This window comes from Montipora capricornis, chromosome 6 (assembly GCF_036669925.1).
Source record: "Montipora capricornis isolate CH-2021 chromosome 6, ASM3666992v2, whole genome shotgun sequence".
Taxonomy (NCBI): domain Eukaryota; kingdom Metazoa; phylum Cnidaria; class Anthozoa; order Scleractinia; family Acroporidae; genus Montipora; species Montipora capricornis.
The window spans coordinates 54877015-54884514 of NC_090888.1; the positions used below are offsets into that span (position 1 = coordinate 54877015).

The 7500-nt window shown below is 37.9% G+C and overlaps 1 protein-coding gene across 1 annotated transcript in view; it reads right to left on the minus strand.

The window, feature by feature from the left end:
- Window positions 1–7382, minus strand: part of LOC138050658 (uncharacterized) — a 15126-nt gene extending 7744 nt beyond the window's left edge. Inside the window, exon 1 of the mRNA XM_068896965.1 lies at window positions 7179–7382. The gene's annotated coding sequence lies outside the window, so the exon portion shown is untranslated. The remainder of the gene's footprint in view (window positions 1–7178) is intronic.
- Window positions 7383–7500: the final 118 nt, after the last annotated feature.

Below are 7500 nucleotides of genomic sequence, written 5' to 3' on the forward strand. Positions count from 1 at the left end.
GTGAATACACAGCTGGCTCGTACAATCAAAGCAACATGAGCACAGTACAGGTTGAGAAATGGTTGAATGGAATAACAACAAATTTACAACTTACAGTTGATTGCTGCATTTTCCATGTATGGCAAGGTATAAATAATTTGCATGTATTATATTCTTTGTCATGTAGTGACTTCTAGCTTTGACTCAAGAACAGATGAGGTGACAAGATGGGAAAGTCTTCTCAGAGCTTCATGCACTAACGATGACACCTCACTGCTGCCATTCTGTAACCATACATTTGAAGAGGTGACTCAGAACAATCCCATTCAATAACTAATTAATTTTAAATTCATTTGAAATTTTCATTTTCCTCGGGTATCTGATCTACTGGCCAAATTCAGAGTTATTTCTTACATTTCAGTACCTTAGAAGAAAATATTTACAGACCCGTATTGATCGTCTTGTTCCATAAAGGTAGTCTTCATGATGATCACGAAAGTTGTCAGTCACATTTCTGTGTAAGAAATCTGATCACAACCAAATTAGCATAACATATTAAGCTGTTCATAGAATGATACCTTGCTTTAAGTTCGAATTGTGCATTTACCATAGATCCAATTACCCCAGTCATGAATTTTCCTCAGTTATTACACCTCCCACAAAACATTTCTATACACTGCAAGTACACTGCATAGACCCCACTGCCAATTGTTAATAACTACTACAGTCATCATTGTGATTTGTCAAGTTTGCTCATTTTCTCTTTCTTAGGTATATTGGCAGGCAATAATATGACAACAAGAGGGCAATAGTTGTGGTCCTCCTGAATCCAACTGGTCAGAGTCAGTATAGAGAAAGCATGTTGAGGTAGTGTTTCATATTGCATTTGGATAAGTTTTATAATTACACAGTCAATAGATATTATATTAAGCAAATTTTGTTTCAAGTTAACAGTGATAAAACACTTTAAAATAATTATTATTGAGGTGGCTGTATAGAGTAACCACAATATTTACAACAATTTTATCTTCCTCATATTATGCCAAGGTTTCTTCGGAAGGTAAAAGCAGACAGTAGCAACGAGTAGTGGTTTTACTGGGCTGCCGAAACTTCATCAAAAAATGGCCAGAAAGGTAAAATAACCTAAATGACATCTTAATCTGCCATGTTAAAGTTTTTAGAGCAACAGGCCCACGCTTCACACTGGGAGTATAGAATAGACTACAAACAAATAACTTGTATTAATGTAGCTGCTTGTTAGTTGCAAGTCATATTTAACACCTGCCAGCTGTTTAATAATAACATCCCAATTAATAACAGATGAGTACTTTTTCATACTACCAATATAGACAGACATACTAACAATATAGACAGTGAACTGTTAACGTAGTACTCATTCTGTTCGTTTTTCTAAACAGTGCTCACGATGTATGAGAATGGTCAAGAAGACCAGATAATCTTCTTGGCCCCAGCAACGCAGAAAAACCCTGTCTTTGTTGAGCGGATAGAAGGTGACAGTCTATTAAGCCAACTTGTAAATGAATCATGTGGTCCCCCGAAATAGCCAGACCCTTTTTTTTAACGGTACAGCGTATATCATTAATTTGTCAATTAATAGGCAAATTATAATGTACAATAATATGGTCTTGCATTGTCAAAAATTGTTCAAGGTAAAGCGATTTAATTGACATGTATACATGTACATATACATGTAGTTTTCTATGTAGTTTTTTTGGTGTATTTTTCATTGCTATAGTCTTTCTATGAAACACAATCTATACATGTGGAATGCAAATCAAATTTTATGTTTTTTATTTTTTATTTCGGAAAAGACGCTTGCGCCAGCTATATTTGTAAACGATCTTTGTTGGCGAAAGTAACGATCCCACGAAAGTAGCGACCCCCAAATGATGCTAATTCCAAAAGCAACAAGGGCAACAAGGGCAAAGGGTAGGCTCAAGCTAGCTATTCGTTTCGAGCGGTGAGCGATGCAAGCCAGCAAAGAGCGCTAAACCGGAGCGACCGCACCGCAGTCATTTCGCGTTTCTCTTTCTGGTGTCCCTCGCTTCTCTCCTCCGCAGAGGCTCCCGCTTGGTATTCCAGTAATAATAGCAAACATGCTTCTGCGGAGGAGGCAGGCGAGTGAGCACCAGAAAGAGACGCGAGATGGCCGGGACGGGGTCGCCCTAGCCTGCCACTTACGCGTTCTGTCTTCACTCGCGCGCATTGCGGGCACCGCTCGAAGAGGATAGCTGGCTCGATGCTATCCGATCCTATTGCTTGGAAATAAACATCTGTGGGTGGGTAGAAAACGACCACATCAGCCCTAAGACCCAAAAACGAAAATCAACTTGAAACGGCTATCCTGATCTTATTGATCTACAAGTGTAAGGAACATCAAGATCTTCAATTCTCAATGAATCTGATCAATTTCTTCGTTTTCTTCAAAACCCCACCTAAAGTAAAAAAGGGAAAACCCCCTCAAAATCCCCTTCAAATCACTGGAAGCTCGCATGAAATGGGACTCTCGACCGAAGCAAAAGCAAGATACAACAAGATGCAATTCTGATTAACAAGACGAATAGACAATTCACTTGTTGCTAGGGTCCCTGCCTCCAGTTCCGTAAAAGGGGCTGTAAGATATATCTTTGGAGCCTCTACTCTCACCAATTTTATCACAGTCTATCTTTATATAATGTTAAGAAAGACCGTTTGCAAACGCACAAACACAATTTACATGTTGTCACACATATATCAAGTTAGTGCTTTTTAGAAGTGGGTGTTCCTTTTTTTCGGTGTTTTTTTTTTTTATATTTAACAATTATTCCTCGAGCCCGAATGGGCTTTGAGTCGGTAGCCCATGAGGCCGAAGGCCGAATGGGCTATTGACTCAGATGCCATGAGGGCGAGATGAATAATTGTTTTAGAAAAATCCAACTAGTTGGTCAAAAATATCGAGAATAAAAAACTAATCCTTTTTTACCGCCAAAAAACCCGCGCTTTTCGCTACTAGTGGGCTATAACATATAGCTTAGTAGTAGCTCAACCAATCAGAACGCAGTATTGATAATAGACCACTAGTTGGATTTTACTAAATAAAGACCCGCAAAACGTTCGTAGCGGGCGGCGACAGCGGCGAGGAGAGGAGAAATGGCTGTATTCGCATGGTAAGACCCCGGTCAAATTCATTCAGATTCATTGATAATTGGTCTTACACATATCATGCCGTTTAGAGCTGAGTCCAAGTAACTTTGACAACATTCTTCGACTTTTACTTTCGGTGGGGTTTTGTAGAAAATCGGAAAGCCTGGTCATATTCATTGCAGACCATTACTATGATCTTTTTTTCTTGTGAGTCTCAGGTCGTCTCATTTCGAAATGTTTTCAGGGCTGCATTTTGAGAAGAGTTTCCCGAACATCTGGTCCTTGCTGTTCTGCAGACAAATCCGTACTTTTTGGTTACGTCACGCGAAGTTATATTATCACGCAAATCAAATTTGACATGGTTGTAATAATTTACTGGACGCGATGGTACAAGTGCCTTATGGTAACTGTTTTTCATGGTTAAAAAATAATTCTCAAAAGTTGCGAGAAGAAAGAATCCTACAACAGCCCTTTAACGAGACGATAATGTTGTTAGAATGTGCTACTCTTTTGCGTGAGTTTTTCTTTTACTCTGATTGGTTTCTTTTTCTTCATTTCTTTTCTTCTACAGGCAATAAAAAGACGTAAGCAACTGGTATTATCAGCAGTTTAAAATGTATGAACGAATTACGGTAAGAAAGAACTGCAAGCGAGGACGCACATTTTCATTGATCATTTTGTTTTGTAAGTCTGTTTTGTTGACCTTTTCGGTCAAAAATTGAGTAAAATAGGGAGCTCCTGGGATGACATCGCGTTATTCTAAACCAAGAGTAACTACAGTTAGTAAGTCTACCCTATTCTCTTCAACTTTGTAATAAGCTTCGCTGTGTATGTATGGACCCGGGACTATGCATCAACGCGATCGACGACGCTTATTGTTCAGTTAGATCTAAGATTAATAAAATGATAAGTGGCGTGCTTGTATGCTCGTTAAATATAATGAAACGTCATTGAAGCACTTCAAGGCGCTCTTTGCCTACATTTTCAATCAGAAGAGAAAAAATATGCATTATTTGCAAACTGATTAGGATTCGCCGTGACCTCTTGCGTGACATCCGCTCAGCAATTTGCATTGAATTTCTGGTCAAAATAGCCCGAACTCTTTTTAAACTGGATACGCTAATTTTTACGAGCCAAAATCGACAGTTGCAGATAATGACCTACGAGGATAAAGCTCTCAGCTGATGTACAATATGACACGTAAATTTATATACTAGGATTTTTATAGGTCTTTAAAGTTGGCCTTTATTTTACCTCACCCCAAAAGATTGAAAGTGGGTTATTTCAATGATTTTTATGTTGTCTTAAACTTGACAAAATTACATGAAGTTTACATTTTTTTAAAAGACAAAGGGTCCTTTTACCAATATCCAAAAAAGCAAACCGGGAATTCAACGCGTTGTCGCATACGGAGTTGGCGAAGTTGCAGAATTTGTCATTGTTTTCCGGGGGGTCGGGGCCCGCCTCGGCGTAATTTGAACTTTTGGATTTTTCGGAAAAAGCAAAGCGCGATGGAACTTTTTATTTCCATTTTTGAAAATAGTTCACCAAAAGGATCTTTTAGGTAGAATAAAATAAACGAGAAGCTCCAAAAAGCTTACACTGGGTTGCCTGTGGTACGCGTTACACAAAGAACTGCAGCGTTCCAGTTAATTTTTTCAAGTGGGGCGTCATTAAGACCATTTGAGGGGTCACCCACATGTCGCGCTAGCAGAGGCCCTTTGGCTCACACGTTTAATTATTTTGTAATGTCCTGTCCCATTTTAAGGTCTTTTAAGCTTTCGTAATAAATTCAGTTTAAAGATAACAAAACACGCTCTTGGGTAAAATTCACTCGTTTCTTCTTTAAATAAATAGTCGGCAAAAAACTAACTGCAAATTGCTCTGACGGACGTTTTCCAGCATGTCTAGCAGTTGGACTAAGCAAACGTTTATTGCACATACAAGAAAGGACTAAAGGTGTTGTTTCCGCTTGATAATGTGACGGTCTAATCTGATGCCAGGGCAAAACATTGTTTGGCTTTGCGTTTGCACCAGAAAAAGGCAAGCCAAGAGACAGATAAAGAAAAAAAATAACAGTGTTTATATATAACTATGAATCGAATTCTCATTGAAAGATCTTAAAAACACGAACATTTTTGCAGTCTCTAACGTTTTGTCAAAAGGAAGAAATTGATCACATGCTAGGCAACCGTAAAGGTGCACGTGATCACCCTGTGTCAACTGAATGAACTACGGGAAAGAATGTTTCAGAGTAGAACAACGTACTTTTTAGCGAAGAAACTTTCGTCGTTAGTTAATTTTGTTGTAATATTTAACTGAATATTTAGATTTCTTCTGTCGGGTCAGGAAGCCTTCTTTGTCGGGTTCCTGAGAAACGTATCTATTTTGACTTCAGGGTGAACTATTTACACAATCGAGAGGTTGAGTGGCCGTGTAATTGAAAATCTAAACATCTATGAGATACAAAAACAGACTTGCAAATTACCGTAAATCACAATGCTGACAAGCACAAAAGCGAAGAAATGGTTAAGTAAATATGAAGTTTGTTACTATCTGAATGTATTTGGGTCAGAGTACTAAAAAAGGGATATATTGTCACGTAAATTATGTAATTTCATGACACTCAAAATTCGCAAGAAGCGCGAGTTTCATGTACACAATCTTCGCACTAGCAAGTCGCAGCAATAAAATTGGATTAACCAGGAAGTTAAAAGAATATTGTTGGCTTCCCAAATAAATTTCATCTTGCACTACAATGACAAAATCATTTGTCAGAGAAATAAAATTCCTTTCTCCTCGTGTATCACATTTCAACGTACGTATGCAAATTTGTTAACTCATTTTCAACCCGATTCCCGGGAAAAATACATAGTAATAGCAAAAATACTATTTGTCGTCAAGTGTTGCATCTTTTATGTTCAAATAACCGCTAAAAATAAAGATTTTTTGACGATCTATCCGTCGGCTTCCTGGGAGAATACTCTCTAGAGAGTAAAGGAACTTCCGACGTTAAATAAGGTGTACCTTTACCTTTAACTAGATATTTTTTCATAATTTAATATTATCTCTCAAAATTTGCACAACAGTCAAATCATAAAAATAGCACCACACGGGACAAATTTAGTCGCATTACCTCTTCGTCGAATTCTAATGCTTAACACAGGAATTTTTAGTTATTGTGAAAATCTTTCTATATTTGTTAGCAATCATCCTTTCAAATTTCAGAGAAAGCGACCGGTCTGCGAATATTTTACGAGTTTCTTTCAATGGGATGTCAAAAGGCGAAGTGGATGTTATATGCATAATCGGGCAAGTTGCGCGTGTGACCCGTTATAAATCTTTTTTCACAAAATGTTCCCGAATCGTCAAGTATCACCACAGAAGAAACGAAAATCATTCTAAATGCTTATTTAACGCAAAAAGTAGGTTCTGGAGGTAATTTTGAGTGTGGAAATCAACTGAGTTTACAGCAGATGACAAATACAAACTTACGAGCCATGGTATATTCAATTAAGTTAACACAACAGAAAGGAGTCGCTTACCTTATATTTTGACACGAAAATGCTTTACTATTGCCATAAAAACTATCCAGTTAAGCTCGCATTTTACACATGATGAATTCATAAAAGCCACCATTTTCCAGCGAAATGCTTTTTGAAACAAACAACATATGTGCTATAAGTGGCAAAAAACCCTTCCTATTTCATTTAATACTTGCGTGAAGACAAGAAACTCAATCGTGTCAAATTACACTCCGTGTCAAAAACGCAACACGGTAAATAAATTTCCCACGAAAGTTTAGCATCAAACCCTTCACAGAAAAACCCTTTACTTGAATTATGAAGCAAAAAATGGGCAACAAGCTTTCTTTCAAATAATTTTTGACTAACAGGAATTTGTGAAATTTCCAATTGTTAGCAGAAGACTGTGCAGAATTGAGTACAGATCCAAGTCTCTGTTTTGTTAAACCCATAAGTTACTAGAGAATTTTCCATTTGATTTCAGCGTTGTACAAAACACCACACTCGTACAATATTAGAACTACATCTCACTTTGATTACGGCTCGACGGGCGACAGATTGTTGTCGAAGTCCATTACTCGTCGCTTTTAAGATTCCAGATTTTTTTTTCAGCGCCTTTCTTGTTCAGTATCCAATTGACTTTCCATTATTAAGCTCCGTAAGGGTATATTTTGCTTAAAAATCCACTAAAACGCCATTCGCGTTACATGACTTTCGACGCCATTGCCGGTTACGTTAATCATGCTACTGTGTCCACCAGAGAAATCTACGCATTTCCCACTACCCTCTCGATCCTAAGACAATACCGGCAGAAGGCTCTATGCATAAAGACACCACTTAGCAGGGGAGAGAC